We start from the raw sequence: 24,150 nt of genomic DNA, 5'->3' as shown, positions 1-24,150 counted from the left end.
ACACACACACAAGCTGAGATGCCACACATGATGGTGGTATGAACATAGAAGTGTGTCTATCTCAGGTTATCCTTAAGGGTTAGATTTGGTCACCAAGAGGGTCAAATTCAGCCCTAGGACCTGAAACTTCCTGAGGACCTGAGACTTCCTAGTGTCAGAAAGGAAAGACAGTTTGCTTGTATGTTAAAAATCTAAATTATAATGTGCAGCAGCCGACAACCAGACTGAGAGTTGAACCCAACATCTAAAAGCCCTTTGGCCCCATCAATGCTGGCGATTTAATGCAGTGTTGAAGAAAGTGGTTTCAATGTGCAGATGCCAAACGAGGAAATACTAGAATCAGTTTGAGACCTGAGTGGTCATTACATAAACCACAGAATACTACTACGCATTAAGGGCTTTATTTCGCATTCTCTTCTGGACATTCGTTGTCTAGCCACTGCAGTTTGAAGCTCAACGATCAGTGTAGATGGGGTCTTTCTTCCTTTTCTCTAAAGCAGTTTTATATTCAGGTTCCCAGCCAATTTGACCACACAACACATCTGTGTTGGTTATCAGTAGTCTTATAAGTGTGTGTGTGGGGGGGGGGGGGGCAACCCATTTTATGTGAAATTTCCCTTTGATTATCCATAGGTAAAGGTAAAGGTTTTTCCCTGACATTAAGTCCAGTCATGTCCGACTCTGGGGGGTGTGCTCATCTCCATTTCTAAGCCGAAGAGCCGGCGTTTTACAAAAAAGGAGTAGCAACAATAGGAGTTCCTGTCTGGAAATAAATTTAGGGTGCTTTTTTGAAAAATCTTCCAACAAAGAATGGGTCAAGTCGGAGCTCTGCAAATATACTGATTTTTTTTTAATGGCAGCATGGACCTTAAAATATCTGAAGCTCGTGACTAGCAATGCAAAAGATTGTTCCAGGCCTTCCTGACATCACACCCCATGCAAGTATGTACGCCGAGCTGAGCAGCCTGAGTAATTGTCTCCCTCTCCCCCTTTGTATATGTGCATGAGTGTTAGGGAGACGGTTTGTGAAGCTCTGCCAATTCCTTCAGAAGGTGCCACCCTGAGTGAGCGAATGCTAGCAAGAACTGTGCCATCTGGTGCTAAGACGAGGGCCACACGATGTAGGGCTCTAGAAAGTTTCCAGCAGCCTTCATATGGTTCAAAATCTCTCCAGCCGAAACGTGCAGATGGTTACAAAAGGGAAAGCAGGACAAGGAGGGCCAAAAAAAGGAAATCTTTATGTGTCTCAACACCAGACAGATGGTGTTCCTCTTCTACCTCCATCAGATGTGGCAGCACTGCTAAATCTACAGTCTCCATCCTTCAGAAGTGACAGCTCAGAGTCCCAAAATTCTCTACCACACAGGGACAACATTAAAAACCAACAACCTAATTTTACAACAAGGGAATGATGTTTTACAATTTTGTTTGAGACCAGGTTCTGTAGCCACACTCTGCAGCAGTTTTCTGGACTGTGATCAAGCTCTTTGTAGATAGAAGATTGGTGGCCTCTACAGGAACGCAGGCCGGCAACTCAATGAATGGGGCGTTTTAATTCATCTTTTATTTGCTATAATTTAAAACCGACCCCTTTGGAGCCATGCCTTGGAAATGCCAGTTCCAAAACAAGACACATAAGACATTGATAGTAGTAGGAATAAATCAACCAATCTATAATGACGATGAAAAGGTATCGAACAAAAAGATCCGACAACCAAATACAATCCACAGGCCTAGTTCCTGCATGATACCATGAGCCGTGACAATCAAGTGTGTTTCCCCATCTTTCTCCTGACATCAGGGTGACAAGGGGCAATTTCAGTTCTTTTGCTTTATTTTTTATTTCAAAATAAAAATTCTGCTGAAACATGTTCAGGCTGCTCTTTTTAGCAGTGTAGCAATCTTTCCCTATTTTTTTCCATGTTGCTTCTTCCTCCCAAAACAAAGTTTCTGTTAAAGAAGAAAAGAGCAGGAACATATCTACTTCGTAAACAGTGGTATAGCTATTTATTATTAGTATTATTATTATTATTATTAGTAGTAGTAGTAGTAGTAGTAGCAGCAGCAGCAGCAGCAGCAATAGAATCATAGAATTGGAAGAGACTGCATGGGCCATCCAGTCCAACCTCCTTCTGTCATGCAGGAAAAGCACAATCAAAGCATCCCGACAGATGGCCATCCAGTCTCTGTTTAAAAGCCTCCAAGGAAAGAGCTTCCACTACACTGATGCAATGAGATCCATCGTTGAACAGCTCCTCTTGTGGTCAGAAAGTTCTTCCTAATATTCAGGTGGAATCACTTTTCCTGTCATTTGAACCAATTGCTCAATTGAGTCCCAGTCTCCAGGGGAGCAGAAAGGAAGCCTGCTCCTTCTTCCTCAGGACAGTCTTTCACATATTTATACATGGCTCTCCTGTCTGCTCTCAACCTTCGCTTCTGCAGGCTAAACATATTCAGCTCTTTAAGCTGCTGCTCAGAGGGATTCGTGGTCTCCAGACCTTTGATCATTGTAGTTGCCCTCCTCTGGACACCTTCCAACTTAAAAGTCAACATCTCTCTTAAATTATGGTGCCCAGAATTGGGCATAGGGTTATTATTCCAGCTAAATAGGTCTAACCAAGGCAGAAGATAGGGGTGCCATGACTTCCCTTTATCTAGACGCAATCCTCCTTTTGACGCAGCTTTTTTGATGGCTTCTTTTAGCTACTGCATCACATTGTTGACTCATGATCAACTTGTTGTCCACTAAGACTCCATGATCTCTTTCACATGTAACTCTGTTGTAGGGCCAAGCATCACCCATTCTATATCTCTGTGTTTTGTTTTTCTGCCTACATTTCTCCTTGTTGACATTCATTTTGTTAGTTGTGGACCAGCTCTGTTAAGATAGTTTTGAATTCTGATCCTGTCCTCTGGAGTATTAGCTCTCCCTCCTAAATTTGGTGTCATCTGCAAACTTAATAAGCAAGCCCTCTAAACCTTCAACCAAGTCATTAATAAAGATGTGGTACAGTACTGGACCCGGGACCAAACCCTCTTTATGGCAATCCACTAGTCACTTCTTTCCAGGATGAAGAGGAGGATCCCTTGGTGAGAATCCTTTGGGTTTGGTCGCTCAGCCAATTATAGATCCACCTAACAGTAGCACTGCCTAGCCCACATTTGACTAGTTGGCTTGCAAGGAGATCATGGGGGATTTTGTCAAAGGCCTTACTGCAATCAAGATATGCTACATCCACAGCAGGAGCCCCCGGTGGCGCAGTGGGTTAAACCCCTGTGCCGGCAGGACTGAAGACCGACAAGTGGCAGGTTCGAATCCGGGGAGAGGTGGATGAGCTCCCTCTATCAGCTCCAGCTCCTCATGCGGGAACATGAGAGAAGCCTCCCACAAGGATGATAAAAACATCAAATCATCCAGGTGTCCCCTGGGCAACGTCCTTGCAGACGACCAATTCTCTCACACCAGAAGCGACTTGCAGTTTCTCTGACACGACAAAAAAAAATATCCAGAGCATTCCCTGCATCTACCAAGCCTGTAATTCCGTTGAAAAAATAGGTAACTTTAATCTGGCATGACTTGTTTTTGAGAAATGTTGACTTTTAGTAATCACAGCATTCTTTTCTAAGTGTTTGCAGACTGCCTCCTTAATGATCTAGTAGTAGCAGTATCTACGTAATTTTATTTCTCTAAAAAGCAGTCTCAAAGCAGCTCACAATAAAACCAACACAATATAAGTAGGTTACGGTTAGATCAGAAACACCAAAGGAGCTCCCTGGTTGAATGTCCCTCCATATACTGCCAAAATCCGGAGTACACAGGATGGAATCATGGCAGTTAAAAGTGGAGTGGAAATACTATAATTCTCCAATCTGAATGGCTCCTTGCTAAGGCTGTGCCAAAATTGGTCCTCGCAGAAGCTGACATTTGCCATGAGAAGGAAGCAGGAAGTGCATTTTAATCTCGATCACTGACCATTTAAAGAAGTTCAATGCTGGCTTCAAACTGGTGCAGCCAGAACAACAACACCCCCCCCCCCACACACACACACACACACACACAAAGCCCTGAATATGCATCTGTGGCTTGTGTCATCACCATCCAGGACTCAAATTGGTCCCAGCACTCTCTATATAATCATCTGCACAGTGAAACACGTTCTTCAATGCCGGTTTGAAATTAAGTGGTCAGTACAGACATGCTCCAGATGACAGCCCTTACAGATGCTATTCTAAAACATACACATAAATGTAAATACACTTCTGGCATAAAGGCTAGAAACTTAGGCAAGAACTTCCACTACTGGAAAGCTGAAGCAGAGCCTCCAGCTCTTTCCACATATAATATTTTTGTGTCAAACAACCTGGCCTGCTCCAGAATGAAATAAAAAGCAATATTGTTCCTCCTGCTGATAGTTTTTCCCCCATTAAAAGACTTTTATTGCTTCCTTGCTCTTGCTATGCCAACATACTCAGGAGAGTTCTGCCAAGGCAACTGACAGAAATGCAGCTGGTTTGAAGGGAAAACTTGGGCATGATGCAGTTTAAAAGGAAAACAGGCAGGGCAGGGAGAAATAATTCACCCAACATTGTATGTGGCTGTTCTTTCCAAATAAAAGTCCGAACATATCACTTTCAAAATAGCAAGACAAAATTGAAATCAACATCTACTTCAACACATTCAAAAGCTCCCTTTAGCACTTTCAAAAATATAGATTAGTGGACATAAATATGGCCTCTGCCCACATGGGTTTTAAAAGAGTGCACAGAAGAGCATCTTGTATCCTTTCTTCTTCATGCGGGGAGCAAAGATCAGGCTAATCTATCTTCATAGAGATCTGGTAGGAAACGAAGGTGTCCTTTCCCCGAAGTCTGTAATTGCTACTTGAATTAATTGGTAGATTTGCTTGGCCTTGTGATTTTAGATTTATGACTGGATTAAGCATTGACTTGATTGGGTTGCTGTGAGTTTTCCAGGCTATCTGGCCATGTTCCTGAAGCATTCTCTCCTGATGTTTTGCCCACATCTATAGCAGGCATCCTCAGAGATTGTGAGGTTTGTTGGAAACTAGGCAAGTGGGGTTTATGTATTTGTGTGTGTGTGTGGAATAATGTCCAGGGTGGGAGAAAGAACTCTTGTCTGTTGGAGGCAACTTTGAATGTTGCAAATGACTACCTTGATCAGCACTGAATAGCCTGGCAGTTTCAAAACCAGGCTGCTTCCTGCCTGGGGGAATCCTTTGTTGGGAGATGTTAACGCAGATATCTGAAGTGGCTTGGGATTGTGTAATAGCTGGTCTATTTTAACCTTCATTTTAACCTTCGTTTTTAATTTTTGTGGTATGAAATTTTATCTTGACATTTTAATGATGATATTTTTAGTTATCTTTTAACCTAATGTGTGTTGGTTCACTGTTGTGGGGGTCTTGGGATGGTGATTGTTGTCTGTTTGTGCACGTTTCTGTTTTTGCTTTTAATGTTGATGCGGTCAATAGACTATTCAATAAACTTTGCTTGCTTGCTGTTGGGAGATGTTAGCTGGCTCTGATTGTTTTCTGTCAGGAATTCCCCTGTTTTTGAATGTTCCTCAAGTGGGAGGTCTTTCTCCCACCCTGGACATTCCACAGAGATATAAATCCCACTTGCCTAGTTTCCAACAGACCTCACAACCTCTGAGAATGCCTGCCATAGACGTGGAGAAACGTCAGAAGAGAATGCTTCTGGAACATGGCCATCCAGCCCGGAAAACTCACAGCAACCCAGTGATTCCGGTCATGAAAGCCTTCGACAACACATTGAGTTGACTGCTTTTGAAGTTGAGTTTCAAAAAAATGAGTTCCCACAAAACCTTCCCTCAACTTCTACATGGGGTTGATTCATACAGTACATGGTATATATGACAGTATTAGGATAGTACTAGAAAACAGCCACATGTCTATAAGCCAAACATCTAACAACATAAAATAACCTTCCATTTAAAAATGAACAATCAAGAGAGCGCGAGTTCAGGGGGCAGCCCAGATCTCAATCTCTTCCGGAACTAGGGGAGACAAAAAAGGAGCTTCAAAAGTGATACAGCTTTGATCAAAGTGGATCAGGGTAGAAGTTGTTGGCCATTTTCTCCTCTTTTATTCCCTTTATTTGGGCTGCGTGCCATATTTGATCCCCCTCATAAAATGCTTTTTGTCCTTCTCCAGTGGGTAAAAAGTCAGAAAAGGGCTGCTCCATGAGCACCTTTTGTCCAAGAAGCAGAAGAGGTGCTTGGCCATGAAACCTCTATTTATTTTTACTCCAAATCTATTATATTAATTGGGATCTTACCCCACTTCAGTGCTAGCTATCTGCCATCTTGAGCAACCACCCTTCCCTGAGTTTCCACATTTCCGACCCACATCCAGAGCCTGGAAGGAACATGCTGGAAGGAGCAGCTCTAGGCTTGAGCCTAGCAAGGTTTTTCCACCTCCCTAGGCAAACAGCAGCCAGATTTGGATACCCAACTGCTTTATTTGACATTCAAGAAAGCAAGGAGGACAGTTAACACAGAGACATCACCACAAGCAGCTCATGTAACTTGTTAGACCGCCTCTCTGCCCTAATAAATACACACGTCTGATTCCTTCCAAATGTTGAACTGTAGAGTCCACTGTATTGACCTTTTCATACATAAATGCTATATTGTCGTTTTCAAAATACTGCTTTCCCAAAGTCTTCAGGGAAAGAAATGGCAAACCCAAAACGCAACCTTTTCAAGGATATAATTTAGATCACTCTGCCATTGATTTCAGCAGGAGGGAAATTACATTGTTTAGCCATTCAATTTTGTACTGGAAGACACAGGCATATCTCCTCAGTTTGCTTATGGGCAGCCATACTGTGGCTGCCTCTGGCACAGAGGCAATAAATAATGCAAAGGAGACACATTTTGACTAATTACAGACACGACACAAGTGCATTTTTATGTGGGGGGGAAATGAGACCCACACCCCAGGCTCTTCAAATCTTATTTTTATGCTGAAATATCCTTTAGCACATTTTGCAATAATCTAGTCAGCACTGAAGTAAAAACAACTCTCGTAAATGGTTGGAAAATGTAGTGGTCTCGGTGGGACAGAAACATCAAAATACTTCGGTGGTAAATGGCAAACGGCAGGATAGCAATTTCTTCTATGGCTTCGTTACTTAAAACTTGTTGGTAGTGCTGGCCTTTGGTCTGCTCATCACTGTTTATATTCAGCAACTTTTTCATTCTAAGAGTTACCTTACACTGTGCAATAAACCTTCAAGCTCATGCCTTCCTCTGCCTTTCGGTCACATGGATAAAATATCATAAGAATTGTTTGGAGTTATGGGAGGCAAAATACTAACGCTCTTCTTAAGATTTTTCCTTACACAGACCTGCCTAATATTGAGTTTCTATGAGTCTTTCAAAAGCAATTCTCAGGTCTTCCCAAATAATCCTTTACAATTGTCTTAGTTTCCTAGCTGAAGTGCATCTCTGCTCGCTGTAGTTAAAAAAAAACCCGCAAGCAATTTTAGTGAAAGCAGCGAAATTAATGACGTGGATTTTAAAGTCCACAGAGACCATCCAAATGGCTCGCTCCGAAACTTTATTTTCCAGAAAGCTTTTGCATTCTACAATAGAGGACAGATCAGGTTTCTCCTCACCACCACCCTTTTCAATCTTCATGTAATGGCAGTCCTTCAGTTTGCTTTCGTTGTTTTTGAGCCAAATCTGCTGAGACCGTCATCAGATTTTTCTACTCGGTTAAGTATTTGCATTAAGACAATGTTGATATTACAGGAGGAACGCAAATAGGGAACATACACTTGTCATTTTGAAAAACATAGTAGGAATTACAAACTGGGGACTTCTCGGCTGAAATAGACGTCCCTTTTAGATGTCTAGCAGTTCAACACAGAAAGGTGTGAAACCTCCAGTTCCTGGAAATCGCACCGTTGAACATGAAGCACTGTCACTTAAGGGCTGGTCATCTTTGCCTAGTGTTTCATAATATTGCTTGATGTTTTGCCTCACTTTACAACAACCCAAAAAACTCCAGTCTGTTTACATTCTTCTTGTTCTTGGAGACCGCACAGCACAGAGGACGTGCAACCCAGCCAAGACTCTATTTACAAGAGAGCAAACCACAAGGGAAGGAGCTGTCCAAGTTTTCTAGCCGGATTCAGGATAGCAGGGGGGAATGTGCTCGTACATCCGGCGGCCGTGATATTTTACACATCACTGGGAACTGACTGGGCTGGACTCTGTAGGAACGTCGAATTCCAAGGCCCTCATCTAATAAGTTATATAACCTTCCAGCGACATAATTTGCCATTGACTGAATTCTATGGTCCAATACCCTTTCAAAGCTGTCTCCGTCAGTGTGTTCTTGTGATTGCGAGCATCATTCACAGCTTCAAAAAGGCACTTTCCTGGAATATAACTAGCCAAGCTGACTGTAGTGAAAAAAGTCACTATTCCAAAGTCAGGAGCAAGTATGTGTTATGCAAATTTTCATTCTGCAAAATCAAAAAGAAACTTCTTGGCACACACAGGTCTGGGTGCAAAATGGGTGGGTAAAAGTTGACAATGCAGAGTAAACAGTATCCTTTGAGGAGCTACCTTTCCTTCTTATATCACAATCAATAAAATAGCTTTCTTTAAAAACAAAATCTTACAATGCCGTCATCCTTTGTCTCTCTTTGTTCTACAAGCCGCGACAAGTGCAGCATACATTTCCGCTGTCTGTTTTCAAAGGCAGCAGAGAGCCTCGGATTCAAAGCAAAAGAATAATTGCATAAAGGAAAGTGAGTTGAAGAATATCTTTGGCCCTTGGTAACAGGAAATACAAAGTGAATTGACACGGTGACTGAGAGGCCACAGGCATCACCCACTCTTTCCTCCAAAGTTAAAATCCTGTGCTGTAACAATGTGGCGAGCTAAAAGCTTTCATGGGAAATGAGAGAAAGGAGGAAACAACCGCAAATTGAACTTTTTCAAAAGACATGTTTGGGTCCATGTTTGGGGCAGCTGAAAGAGCCACTTCTGCAAGGACCAGGATTTGAAGCATCTGGAAGACATCACAGAAATGCCCCTTCCTCTGTTGGTGCTCTGGCCTTCATGAGAAGAGCAAAAAGGGCATCAAAAATGGTGCCGTTGTTCGTAAAGGAACCTTTCTAAGGATGACACCGCAGGACTGGATCATAAGGAACTGAGTCCAAAGATGCTTCAGAATATGAGTGCTGGGTCTTCTGTGGTAATGTAAAGGAAGAATCTCTCACAACACAAGTCTGCCATAACTTTCTGGATCTTCTCAAGTTCCCAGTAAGCCACACAATGTATTTGTTTGTTTGTTTGTTTGTAACATTTACACCCCGTCCTACCTCAACCTCCAAGGAGGGACTCAGGATGGCTACCAACAGGCAACAATTCAATGTCAAAACACATCATAAAATACAATCAAATGTCTAAAAATTAAATATCAATATACATTAAAACAGTTTGCCAGGTTAAAACGTCATCCAAATCCGTCCAAATTGTGGTCCAATAAAATCTCATCATTGCCAGTAAAATCAATCTAATCTGCAAATGCTTGCTCCCATAACCAGGATTTAAGTTTCTTCCTGAAGGTCAAGAGGGAGGGGGCAGATCTAACCTCCTTGGGGAGGGAGTTCCACAGCCAAGGGGCTACCACGGAGAAGGCCCTGTCTCTTGTCCCCACCAAATGCGACTGCGATAGCGGTAGGGCCGAGAGCAGGGCCTCCCTGGATGATCTTAGTCCTTGATGGTTTGTAGGGGGGGACACGTTTGGACAGGTAAACTGGGCCAGAAGCATTTAGGGCTTTATAGGTTAATGCCAGCACTTTGAATTGTGCTCAGAAGCTAACAGGCAGCCAGTGGAGCTAGTGTAGCAAGGGAGTTGTCCGCTCACTGTACCCTGCTCCCATGAGCAACCTGACTGCCGAGCACTGAACTAGCTGAAGCTTCCAGGCAATCTTCAGAGGCAACCCCACAAGCCCAGAAGAGAGCTGGGATTTCCCAAATCAAGGCTTCTACAGACTACAGAGTTCCTTTGTCCCTCACCACAAATAGCAGAACTAAAATGAGCTATGGAAAACGGGGAACTCCAAACACACTTATCTAACCCATTCAGTTGATACAGTTTGCGCAAGTCTGTCGTGGGCTGGCACAGAGTTATATTGACAGGCATATGCATAAAATAAGCACAGTGCCATTTATTCCATTCGTCATTAAAACATTTCTAGTTCTCCAGCACTACTGCAATATCAAAAGCCAGACACTGAATGACACATCCAATAAGCAGAGGCTGGGCCCACAAAGGCCTGTGTAGCAATTTTCTTCTTCACTGTGATCAACAAAACCATAATAAATGAGACCGAAAGGAAATGTGCTTGCTTTGCACAGTGTGTAGTCACAGAATTCGCATTTCCTTCTGGCTAAAGTTGGTCCAGCTGTGTGCATAATATTTTTTCCCCCTTTTCTTCCTAGCATAGAGAAATTAGAAAGCACAAATAGCGTAAGGAACAAGAGAAGGCAAAACAAAAAACAGATGCCAAGGAATCAGCATCTTCACCCTGGCATGTAAAGAACGAGAACTTACCTTAGGGACATATGAAAAACATCGGATACTTCTGTGACTTGGGGGGAGAATCAAGGCAGCAGCAGCAGCATCAATGAAGGAGGTCAGTACAGGTCCCTGAACGTTCGTGTCCTAAAGGGAAGCCAAACCAACACAGGCATCAGGAGGAAGCTGGAGGCAAATTGGGAAGTAGGCCATGCAGTTTCAGTTCTCTAGCGCTGCAGACCATGATGGTCACTGGGGCAAAGAAGCAGGAGGCTGCCCCAAAGTTTGGGACTGTACAGCATCCAAGAGACTCCGCAGGCTCCCTCCCCCCCCCCCCCCCCCAGTATGTTGAAATTCAATACGTGACAGTAGGCAGCAAAAGAAGCACCTTAGGGATTTCAACTAACTCCAAGCTCTGAGTCATCATAATTTCTCTTAGCTAATGGAAATTCAACCTGGGGCTGGGAGTGGATAATGGAGGGTACTTACCACCCTCGCACGCTCTCTCTCAGCCCCACATCTAGACCACTACAGGCTCCATCCACACACGTCTTCAAGTCATTTCAGGAAAATAATTTATTTTTAAACAAGCAGACTTAGGAAATGATAGGTCTATAGAACAGCAACATCAAAATCAGTGTGGGAAGGGAAAACGAGCACCCCAAATTATGGCCACTAGGAAGCTATGTAAATCATAGAATTGGAAGAGATCACAAGAAAAGTACAATCTAGCACTCCTGACAGATGGCCATCCTGCCTCTGTTTAAAATCCTCAAATGAAGGAGACTCCACCAGACTCCAAGGGAGAGAGTTCCGCTGTTGAACAGCTCTTCTTCTGTTTAGGAAGTTTTTCCTAATGTTCAAGTGGGCTCCCCTTTCCTGTAATTTGAACCCACTGCTCCAGTGAGTCCTAGTCTTCAGGGCAGCAGAAAGGAAGCTAGCACCAGGACTGTGGTGCAGCTGGCTGGGAGTCAGCTGCATTAATATCACTACTGACCGAAAGGTCATGACTTCGAAGCCAGCCCGGGTCGGAGTGAGCTTCTGACCAAATTGTGTAGCTTGTTGTTGACCTTTGCAGCCCAAAAGACAATTGCATCTGTCAAATAGGAAATTTAAGTACCACTTATGTGGGGAGGCTAATTTAACTAATATACGAGGCCATAGAAATCTCCAGCAAGCATGCAAAGAATGAGGAAGTACTTCATCAGTGTCACAAATGGACAGTGAAGCGACAGCTCCCCTGGTGGCCAGAATACCCCCATGAAAAAACTGGATTGTTAAATAGCTTCTGAGTGTCTGTCTATATATGTTGTGTGTCTATGGCATTGAACGTTTACCATGTATATGTCCATTGTAATCCGCTCTGAGTCCCCTGCAAGGTGAGAAGGGCAGAATATAAATACTGTAAATATATAAATAAATTGCTTCCTCCACAATGGGACATCCTTTCAGATATTTAAACATGGATATCATGTCCCCTCTTAACTTTCTCTTTGAGCTAAACATCCTCATCTCCCTAAGCCATTCCTCATAGGACCTGGCTTCCAAACCTTTGATCATCTTGGTCGCACTTCCCTGGAAACATTCCAGCATATCCCTATCCTTCTTGAATTGCTTTGCCCACAATTGGACATGAGACTATTCTACACTTCTGACTAAAGTAGAATAGTATGGGGCTATTATTTCCCTCGAACTGGAGACTATACTCTTATTGAGGAAGCCTAGAATCTTTTATGAGCTGCCGCATCACACTCTTGACTCATGTTCAGCTTGTGGTTTAAATCCCTTTCACATGCACTGTTTTCAAGCTAGGTGTCCCCCATCCTGTCTATCCATAATAATCGACAAAGATCATTTAGTCCAAAAGGGTTTCCACCTCCCCAAAAGCAGGAAGGATTTATTTTCCTTTTGTTTGTTGTTGCTTTAAGCCACAAATGACAAATTTATGTAAACTTTCTCTATCTGGTCGCCAGATGAGGCCACTTGCACATTACAGGCACATAGCTATTTGCAAACCAAGATTCAATTGCTATTCCCCACTAGAAAATATCCACTGAATCAACAGGATGCAGGTTCAGTTCCATTGATTCAATAAGTTTACTCTAGATGGAACTAACAACTGCATTTAAGACTGAGTTGGTGCACAAAAATATATTCCATTCACCCAGAAAGAAAGCAGAATCGACATTGGACAAGCAAGGTCCACATCAGTGGGCTGTTGTAGGTCTTTTGGGCTGTATGGCCATGTTCTAGAAGCCTTCTCTCCTGATGTTTCACCTGCATCTATGGCAGGCATCCTCAGAGGTTGTGAGGTCTGTTGGAAACTAGGAACATAGGGTTTATATATCTGTATAAGGTCTAGAGTGGGAGAAAGAACTCTTGTCTGTTGGAGCCAGGTGTGAATGTTTCAGTTGGCCACCTTGATTAGCATTTGAAGGCCTGGCAGTTTTTAGGTGTGACTTGTTATTGCCTGGGGAAAGTCTTTGTTGAGAGGTGATTAGGTGTTCCTGATTGTTTCTTGTCTGAAGTTCCCCTGTTTTTGAGTGTTGTTTTTTATTTACTGTTATAATTTTAGAGATTTTTAGTACTGGTAGCCAGATTTTGTTCATTTTCATGGTTTCTTCCTTTCTGTTGAAACTGTTCACATGCTTGTGGATTTCAGAGGCTTCTCTGTGTAGCCTGACATGGTAGTTGTTAGAGTGGTCCAGCATTTCTGTGTTCTCAAACAATATGCTGTGTTACTAAGAAAAACTCTAAAATTATAACAGTAAATAAAAAACAAAACTCAAACACAGGGGAACTTCAGACAAGAAACAATCAGGAACACCTGATCACATCTCAACAAAGGATGGCTCTTTTGTATTTCAGACATAATTCTTTGCCTCACCTGGAGACATCAGGGATTGTAACCAAGGCTCTTGAGGTGTAAAGCAAATGTTCTCCCATTGAGCTATCCACCTCCAAGGCTCCTCCCACAGGGTTTAGAATCTCCGAAGCACTACAAATCCCTTATATCCCAGTAAGCCTTAAAGCACAAGGTAAATTAGGCCAGTATTATCTATTCCTCCAGACACTGAAAGGATAGCAAATCAGAGGTAGGTTGGTTTGCTTAAGGTCAAAGACCTTTTTTAAGGTGGCCCCATTAGCAAGCATATTTGGTTAATCTTTTCATAGATGCAGTATCACGAAGACCACTGAACAGGTCCTGGGTCCTGGGTGACATCCAACCCCAAATAGGGAAACAAGTTGTCCAGGAATACCTGGCTGCTCTAAATGAATTCAAGTCCCCAGGGCCAGATCAACTACATCCAAGAGTATTGAAGAAACTAAGGGAAGTTATTTGAGAACCACTGGCAACCATCTTTGAGAGTTCTTAGAGATCGGGACAAGTTCCAGCAGATTGGACGAGGGCAAATGTGGTCCTTATCTTCAAGAAGGGAAAAAAGGACAACCCAAACAATTACAATCCAGACAGCCTCACGTTGATACCAGGCAAGATTCTGGAAAAGATGATTAAGGAAGTGGTCTGCAAACACTTAGAAAGGAATGCCATCATTGCTAATAGACAACATGGATTTATCAAAAACAAGTAAGGCCAGACTAATCTGATCTCTTTTTTCGATAGAGTTACAAGTTGGGCAGATGAAGGGAATGCCGTGGATGGAGCGTATCTGGATTTCATTAAGGCCTTCCTTGGACAAGGTTCCCCCATGACCTTCTGGCAAACAAACTAGTCAAATGTGAGCTAGGCAAAACTACGGTTAGGAGGATCTGTAATTGGTAAAGCAAGCAAAACCAAAGGGTGATTCTCCCCAAAAGCTTCCTCTTCATCCTGGAAAGAAGTGACAAGTGGAGTGCCAGAAGCAGGGTTCCGTCCTGGGCCCCGTCCTGTTTAACAACTTTATTAATGACTTAGATGAAGGGTTAGAAGGCATGATTAGATGAAGGGTTAGAAGTTTGCAGATGACACCAAATTGGGAGGGATAGTCAATCCTCCAGAAGACAGGAGCAGAATTCAAAACGATCTTAACGGATTAGAGAGATGAATGGCCAAAACTAACAAAATGAAGTTCAACAGGGACAAATGCAAGATACTCCACTTAGGCAGAAAAAAATGAAAGGCAAAGATACAGAAAGGGGGACACTTGGCTCGATAGCAGTACACGTGAAAAAGATATTGGGAGTCCTCATGGACAGGAAGCTGAACATGAGCCAGCAATGTCATACGACAGCTTAAAAAAGCCAATAAGATTTTGGCCTGCAGAAATAGGAGTCTAGTGGCTACAACCAGGGAAGTCATGCTCCCCCTCTCTTCTGCCTTGGTCAGATCACAACTGGAATCACACTATGTCCAGTTCTGGGCACCACAGTTGAAGGAAGATGTTGATTGTAAGCTGAAATGTGTCCAGAGGAGAGTGACACAGAGGATCAAGGGTCTGGAGAACAAGCCCTATGAGAAGCGGCTTCGAGAGCTGGGCATGTTTAGCCTGCAAAAGAGACGGCTAAGAGAAGACATGTTGATGGCCATGTATCAAGATATGAGGGGAAGTCATAGGGAGGAGGGAGCAGGCTTGTTTTCTGCTGCCCTCGAGACTAGGACATGGAACAATGGCTTCAAACTACAGGAAAGAAAGGAGAATATTAGGAAGAACTTCCTAACTGTGTGAGAGAGCTGTTCAGAAGTGGAACTCTTCTCTGCCCAGGAGTGTGGTGAAGGCTCTTTCTTTGGAGGCTTCTAAACAGAGGCTGAGTGTCCATCTGTCAGGGGTGCTTTGAATGCAATTGTCTTGCTTCTTGGCAGAATGGAATTGGACTAGATGGCCCACAAGGTCTTTTCCAACTTTGTATATAGGCCAGCAAGCTGCCAACTTTGCTCCGCCAGCTAAAAGCGCCACAAAGGACTTTTTAAACCTCCATCTACATTCCTGGGGGATTTAGAGTGAACCTCTTGAAAGCTTGTTGGCAAAAACTTTTTCAATACCTGGCCATTTCTAGGAGCCACACCGATGCCTGGAAAGAAATGGAAGCTATGGGGGACATAACATAGTCCTCTTACAATGCAAGGCCTATTTATGTTTAAATCTGTTTGTTCTTTCTCCCCTATAGTGTCCTATCCCTGGGTGGGATCACAGCCCATGAGTGCAAAGGACATTAATTCAGAAACGAAGTCAAGGGTATCTCGTTTCCAAGCATCCATTGCCATACGATTGAAGATATCCCAACCTTTTGAAATGTTTGATTTTTCTTAGCTCTTCTGCAGGAAGAAGGCCAGAACATGCAACAGTACTTTCTAGATTTAAATTCTCAGAATCACCACTGGTCCCTCTCCAGCCAGCATGGACACTTTCTGAGATTTCTAGCACTTTTCATTTTCTTTTAATCTGATTGAAAAAAAAAGTTCTATGTTCTGGGCCTGACAAGTAACACATGAGCAAATGTCTACATATTAGCAAAAGATGCATCACGTAATCTTGTGAAAGCATCGGATCACAGCTCATCCTCTCCTGTTGAAGACTTTTTCTTTGCCACACTTATTCTTTCAACATTAATGTGCCACTTGTATCTCATCTGCGATAAACTCCACCTGTTTCCCAACATGTTCTGCCTCCTGCTCCTCCAGGAAAACAAAAAGCAAAGAGGGACATGCTGTCATGTATCCTCACCATCACTTTGGGAGATTTTATCTCGTTTTTGCCAGCATTCAAGCCATTTCCAACTTACAGTGATCCTAAATGAACTTACAAGGGGCCGCAGTGGTACAACAGGTTAAACCATTGAGCTGCTGAACTTGCTGACTGGAAGGTTGGTGGTTCAAATACATGGGGCAGGGTAAGCTCCCATTGTTAGACCCAGTTCCTGCCAACCTAGCAATTCGAAAACATGCAAATGAGAGTAGATCAATAGGTACCACCTTAGTGGGAAGGTAAACGGTGCTCCATACCGTCATGCCAGCCTCATGACCTAGGAGGTGTCTACGGACAACGCAGGCTCTTTGGCTTTGAAATGGAGATGAGCACCAAGCCCAGAGCCAGAGATGAAGGGGAAGCCTTTACCTTTATCTGGGTACCTGTGTTTCATTGTTTCAAGGCATTGAATGCCTACCTTGTGTCTGTATATGTTGGAGTCCCCTCAAGGAGATAGTGCGAAATACAAATAAAGTGTTGCTGTTGTTATATTACAATGGGGTTTTCTGGGCAAGATTTGTCTCTGAGGCTGAGAAAGTGTGACTCGTCCATGACTGAGAGTACATAAACCAATACACAAACCATAGCACCACTGTCTCAGCTTTATTTTACTCCCCAAAATGAAAAGGCTTGCCATAAACCTAATATCTTCTTGGCTTGTGTATGCTGCATTTGACTATTGGTGGTAGTTTATTTGAAAAGAGTTTATGCGGAGTTTAAGACAATGATGCTTTATCCATCACACTAGAACATTAGTGAGGACAGCAATGTATCAGTACAAATAGCTAAAGCAGTGGTTCTCAACCTGGCGTCCCCAGATGTTTTTGGCCTACAACTTCCAGAAACCCCAACCAGTTTACCAGCTGTTACGGTTTCTGGGAGCTGAAGGCCAAAAACATCTGGGGACCCCAGGTTGAGAACCACTGATCTAAGGAATGGAAGGAGTACTTCACATAACCTTCTTGGTAATATTACCCTTGGTGGAGCCTGGGGGGTCATGGTTCTGCCGGTTCGGGGATTCTAGGAGCTACTGTTTGGCGAAATCATTTTATCCAGGCTCTGAGACTGTTTTCATTATGCTTTGAAAGCCTGAAGCAAGTTGTCCTTGAAGCCACTGTGCAAGACATGGAATGCCCAGGCAAATCAATCACTATCTCAATACCTTTGAGATCTTCCCTTCCCTTTTATTTTTATTTTCTGGCCAGTGCATTTGCTTTTCCAATTTATAGCTCATTTGTCACAATCTATCAAAACCTCTTTTCCTACCACCGCAGAAAATGCACCAGACTCTTCCATTCCTTTCAAGATGACACATCTGGGCCAATACATCTTGTGGGTATTAAGATGAAAGAAGTGTTTGCATCAGGAATTTTAGTTCATGCCCTAACAATTCCAGGATTTTCTCAGATGCTGGATGTTTCTTTCTGCTTTAGACAACACCATTCCATTTATTCTGAAGCAGAATAAAAACATGGCTCTTATTAAACTCCTTTGTTTCACAATCAATACTAGTCCCGTTGGCACAACTATGGCACTTTCTACCATTTCTGATGCTTATTTTGAACTACATGTCAGAACCTGCCTGGACTTAGAAATTGGAAAACTTACTTGCTGTGGGATTCGGGGGGCGTTCACTGAAAAAAGGGACATTTTCAAGGCCCAGTGAAGTACAATCATGTCTTGAAAGAAAAAAAAGTCCCCAATCCAGTATGACTGCCAAATGTTCAGTTCCTTTGTTCGCCCATCATGCCCCTTCTGAGTCCATGGCAGGTAGGGTTCAATTTGGTAACCATGGTGTTCACACAGAAATAGGAATCTTTTTTTTCACACAGCCATTTAACTACAGCTTATTTAACTTCTACAGCAGGTATGGGCAAACTCCGGCCTTCCTCTAGGTGTTTTGGACTACAACTCCCACAATTCCTAACAGCCTCAGGCCCCTTCCTTTCTTTCCTTTCCTTTCTGCTTAAGCGACTGGAAGGGAAAAAGAAAAGGCCCAAGGCTGTTAGGAATTGTGGGAGTTGAAATCCAAAACATCTGGAGGGAGGGCCCAAGTTTGCCCATACCTGTTCTAGAGGGAGCTGTTAGGGGTGACACAAAAGGATATTTCATTACTGGATCCCCATACCACCAAGAACTTGCCACATTTTATTATGACCCAAGCAGTTAAAGGCTTTAGAATCTATATAAATAAAAATGTAATGTTCGTTTGTGGGATTAACATAACTCAAAAACTACTGGACGAATTGCTGCCAAATTTGGCCACATGACACCTACTAACCCAAGGAGTGACCATCACTCATAAAGCACTGGGGGGGGGGGGACAGTGGGAGTGACTTTAAAAGCCAAAAAAGCAAAAAGATGCTACAGTGCATGTACAAAAACGACTCCCCTGACAAACAAAATGCACAGTAACATATCTACACTCTCTTCTGGACTACAGCTCCCATTATCCCCTAGACCACGTCCTTTAGGAGAGGAGGATGATCCAAATGCACTGCTTCCAAGAAGCAGGCTTTCTTCTCCTTGGATTTCTTTGAGAGCATCCCAACTCCTGCATATTTCCAATTTCCTATTCCTGGACTGCTACTCCCAGCAATCCTCCAGATAGATAAGACAGATAGACTAGATAGAGATCGCTAGGTAGGTAGACAGATTGATCAGGAGGACTGCTGGGAGTTGCAGTCCAAAAATAGGTAGGGAAGGAAGAAAGGGGAGAAAGAAGAAGGGAAGGAAAAGGGGGAAGGAGAGAATGAAAGGGGAAAAAAGGGAAGGAAGGGAAGAGGGAAGCAAGGAATGAAGGAAGGAGAGAAAGAAAGGAGAAGGAAGATTGGCCACAGCAACGCGTGCCGGGTACAGCTAGTAGTCAATAAAATAGAAATAGATGTTTTTCTGAAACTCCCTGCCTTTCTCCATTATCCAGCGGATATTGGCAATTTGGTCTCTCGTTCCTCTGCCTTTTCTAAACCCAGCTTGTACATTTGGCAACTCTCGCTCCATGTATTGCTGGAGTCTACCGTGCAGGATCTTGAGCATTACTTTACTGGCATGTGAAATAAGGGCCACTGTACGGAAGTTTGAGCATTCTTTAGCATTTCCCTTTTTTTGGTATGGGGATATAAGTTGATTTTTTTTCAATCTGATGGCCATTTTTGTGTTTAATTACTTATTTAATTACCATAGCTCAATGCTGGGATGTGTAGTTTGGTGAGGCATTGGCATTCTTTGGCAGCCCACAGAATCCCATAGCATTGAACCAAGGCTGTGAAAGTGGATCCATTCCACAGCATAGATGCACCCCAAGGTTTTATTTTCCATCGTTGAAAGTGTTGGCGTACTAACACTTTTGGGGACTGAACAAGTCAATTTCCATGTTATGTCCCGTCCCAAGTCCAACTTGTCTCCATGATGCTCTTCCATCTTATCCCTCAGCTGAAGATTAACTTTACTGTTATCCCGTCCATGCCTCTCACAAATCATAGCACTTTCTACCTATCTCACCCACGGGTTTTATCAAATTCTATCCATTTTTATCCATGGGCCTCGTTCTCCTTGCCTAACTTTATTACCTTTTTATTATGATTTTATTATTTTCATTTCATTACTATGTTATTAGTAAGTATTTTATTTGATGTTATTGTTTTTGTTTATATGTACTTTGCTCTATTGTAATTTGTTTGGGCTTGGCCTCGTGTTAGCCACCCTTCGGGGAGATGGTGGCGGGGTATAAATAATTTTTTATTATTCATTTATTTGTCTGTTTATTTATTTATTTTGAAAGAAGGAATCCTAAGCTGGTGGCCACTGTAATGCACACCTTTTCTGGCCAAATTACAAAGAATGCACTTTTTGCCACTGAGCATTGCATTCACCAACAAATACTTTTTGTTGGTTACAGGGTTTTGAACATTGAAGTGCACATTAGATTCGATGGCGCATTAGACTCAAGTCAATACAGTTCTGTAATGACCGTTAATCCACAGAAGCTGGATCTCAGGCAGCTTCATTCCTTTGACATCACCTGTTGTCACTGCTATTCTTATTCCTTTTTGTTTCAGAGACTGAATGGGAAATTATGACAATTCTGTCTACCTTTTTCTGAGGTTTCTGCATCATCATCATCACATCAACTAAGTTACCCTCTGTTCTGTGAACCTTTCAAATTATGGCTGGTCCAGACATGTTCATGTTTTAAGAGAAAATGGATGGACAAAGCTACAAGCAGAGCAGACTACAAACTTTAATGCCACCTATTCTGCGATCGGATACTCTTAAGTTCTGATGCATACACTCAACAAAGCTGCCTAATTTATCTTTTTTTTTTCTTTTGCAGTTTTCTTCAGGAATGATAAAAGAGGACCCTAGCCTAGCACTGTCTTTGTTGTCCTCTTCTGAACATATCCCAGTTCACCCGCCTCCTTCTTAAGGGACTCCAGACAAGGCAAAACCAAAACAGAATAGCATTGAATGGACCCATTCCTGTACATGCATGTCTTGGGCCTTCCTTTATGCGCAGAAAAGGGTGGCAGGATTGTGCCCCGACCTTGATATTGTGCAGCTTCCCTCAGCAGATCGCTACAGCCATGGGCTTCTCAGTGGAGACATGCAATCATTTACACTTACTTTTTGCCTGCCTCAAATCTTACAGGACTGGGCCATCTCGCCATGCCCTTGGGCTCAATCCAATTGGTAGCCCTAACTACAGCAGACCCACTGAGTCCATAGGAACCTGAATTGGAATAAACCATTAGATTGAAACCCTTGGCTCCTAGACTCCTAGAATCCTAAGATTGGAAGAAACGTGGTGGGCCATCCAGTCCAACCCCCTGCCAAGAAGCAGGAAAATCAAATTCAAAGCACCCTCGATAGATGGCCATCCAACCTCTGTTTAGAAGCCTCAAAAGAAGGAGCCTCCACCACACTCCGGAGTAGAGTTCCGCTGTTTAACAGCTCTCTCACAGAGTTAGGAAGTTCTTCCTAATTTTCAGGTGGAATTTCCTTTCTTTCCTGTACTTTGAAGCCATTGTTCCGCTTCTTAGTTTCCAGGGAAGCAGAAAACAAGCTTGCTTCTTCCTCCTTATGACTTCCCCTCACATATTGATACATGGCCATCATCATGTCTACTCTCAGCCTTCTCTTCTGTAGGCTAAACATACCCAGCTCTTTAAACTGCTCCTCAAAGGGCTTGTTCTCCAGACCCTTGGTCCTTTGAGTTATCCTCGTCTGGACACATTCCAGCTTGTCAACAACTTCCTTAAATTGTAAAGTCCAGAATTGGTCACAGTGGGATTCCAGGTATGATCTGACCAAGGCAGATTAGAGAGGGAGCATGACTTTCCTGGATCTAGACACTAGACTCCTTTTTTCTGCAGGCCAAAATCCTATTGGTTTTTTAGCTGCCGCATTACATTGTTGGCTCATGTTTAACCCACTGTCCATGAGGACACTAAGATCTTTTTCACACATACTGCTGTCGAGCCAGGCGTCCTCCATTCTGTAGCTTTGCATTTAATTTATCTTTGCATTGTCTATTTGAGGTATGTGTTATTGTTTCAATTGGCCACCTTGATTAGCATTTAATGGCCTAGCAGTTTCAAGGTGTGACTTCTTACTGCCTAGGGGACTTCTTTGTTGAGAAGTGATTAGCTGTCCCTGATTGTTTCTTGTCTGGAGTTCCCCTGATTTTGAGTCTTTATTTACTGTTATGATTTCAGAGTTTTTTTAAATACTGGTAGTCAGATTTTGTTCATTTTCATTGTTTCTTCCTTTCTGTTGAAATTGTCCACGTGCTTGTGGATTTCAATGGCTTCTTTGTGTTATCTGGCATGATAGTTATTAGAGTGGTCCAGCATTTCTGTGTTCTCAAACAGACAAGAGTTCTTTCTCCCACCCTGGACATTCCACAGATATATAAACCCAATTATCCTAGTTTCCAACAGACCTCACAACTTCTGAGGATGCCTGCCATAAATGCGGGCAAAACGTCAGGCGAGAATGCTTCTGGAACATGGCCATATAGCCCGGAAAACTCACAACAACCTAAATAACTATTCATGATTACAAAGGTGCACACATATTTGCATGTATTTTTGTGAGAACTAATACAAGGACAATGAATCCAAAATTTCTAAATGAAACATGCTTTTTTTCTGAGCAAGATAATTGACTAAACAAATACTAGTTATTGTTAGAAGGAAAATTGACAAAAAGTAAAAGCCTACGTCACTGAGTTAAAGAGCTCTAAAGTAATAACAATTGCAAATATGAAATTATGGAGACATCTACAATCCCTGTCAGTCTGAACGACAGCCAGAAGAGAGACAATATTTGGATTTCAATTTCATCTTCCCTAAACATAACACACTGCATCTATTTATATGAATGGGAGCAAGGCGAGAGAAGATGAAATGAAAAAGTAACATTAAAATAAGTAAACCGCCCACACAAAGAGAAAAACTGATTCCATGTTGTGGCAGCTCTTGCTAAAATGGGGATGTAAAAAAGGGGGAAAATACACTTCAAATGGCATAATGGGAAATAATACTAGGAGTGCTCACATCTTCTGTGCCAGATCTCAGGCAAGGTGACACACTGTGACCAGCCTCTGGCCCTCATCTGCCTTATATGTCTGGAAGTCACTGGTCCTTATCCCTACACATCCCACTATTGTCTTGTAGTCCAGAATGCTTGACCCCCACCAGCTCAGCAGCACTGATATTGGGGATCCCACTCTGGATTAGCACCACTGTTTTGTGGCCCATATACAGTAGATTGGCCCCTGGAGTTAAAGTTGCAGGAATGAAAACAAGGTCTTCTATATCTTTCATGCTTGTGTAGAAGAGGGGATTTCAGCAAAGTGTTCCTGGTCAAGCAAACAGATCACAAGAAGCCTCGGCTGAAATTCCATCTTCTTACAACCATTCAAAGTACAAGAGGCCCCCGCAGGTTTCACTCTGGCCACCCTACAAGAAGCTGAATCATGAATGATCAAATCATTGCATATAAGACTATAGACAAGGGGGGAAGTTTATGGATTCAAAACACCCCCAAAATTTTCAGGTCAAATAAAAAACACCTGGTTTACTCATGAATTTTAATTGGTTCACCAAATCCCCCTACTAAGTCTGTGAGAAGCAAAAAATTAAGAGTCTCTCCAAAACTGCAAGCACTATCTTAACCCAGTTTTGCTTATTCACACTATCATTACCTACCTTTCTACCAATTTACATTGCAATAGCAGCAATAGCTGACATAGTGGAAGAGACCAAGTTGGTCTACAAACTGAGGAAACTGTGGAAACTTAGATGTCTACCACTGGTTCATCTAATCCAAGCCCTGCCAAAGAAACAATGGAACAGGACCAAAGAGAAGAAGCTGTGCCATTATTAGACCACAGACCTTTCGGGGGGCTTTGTCCTGCTTCTAAGCCACCCCGAGTCCCCTCCAGAAGATGGTGGCAGGGTATAAAAATAAAGTAGTAGTAGTAGTAGTAGTAGTTGTTGTCATTATTATTATTATTATTATTATTATTATTATTATTATGAACAAGGCTGTTTCTAATGACCAAGTGAAAGCTCACTTAGTGCAAAATCCATGGACACCATTGCCAGGATATGTATTTCCTGTAGATAAGAAGAGGTATCTAAATTTTCAACCCAAATGCTTCAGCAGATTTCCCTGGCTAGCCTACCCATTGCATGTACAAGGTGTGCTCCGTAAGTATGATGTGCTGTTTGGAGGAGAAGTTGGGGGTAAAGGTGCTCATCAGAAGTTTGGTGCATGTGTTGCTAAATCATTTGAGTGATGGGAAAATGCAATAAAAGTTTTCAATAGACACAAAAAAAACCCAGAGTACCATCAGAATAACTTGTGCTTGGCTGCAA

At 42.7% G+C, this 24,150-nt stretch overlaps 1 protein-coding gene across 6 annotated transcripts in view; it reads right to left on the bottom strand.

The window, feature by feature from the left end:
- Window positions 1–24,150, bottom strand: part of PITPNM2 (phosphatidylinositol transfer protein membrane associated 2) — a 226,410-nt gene that overhangs the window by 152,773 nt on the left and 49,487 nt on the right. For all 6 annotated transcript variants that reach the window (XM_060785502.2, XM_060785507.2, XM_060785506.2 and 3 more), the window contains exon 2: window positions 10,620–10,730. The gene's annotated coding sequence lies outside the window, so the exon portion shown is untranslated. The remainder of the gene's footprint in view (window positions 1–10,619; window positions 10,731–24,150) is intronic.

Source organism: Anolis sagrei, chromosome X (assembly GCF_037176765.1).
Source record: "Anolis sagrei isolate rAnoSag1 chromosome X, rAnoSag1.mat, whole genome shotgun sequence".
Classification (NCBI taxonomy): Eukaryota; Metazoa; Chordata; class Lepidosauria; order Squamata; family Dactyloidae; genus Anolis; species Anolis sagrei.
This window is presented reverse-complemented; position numbering and strand designations above follow the sequence as displayed.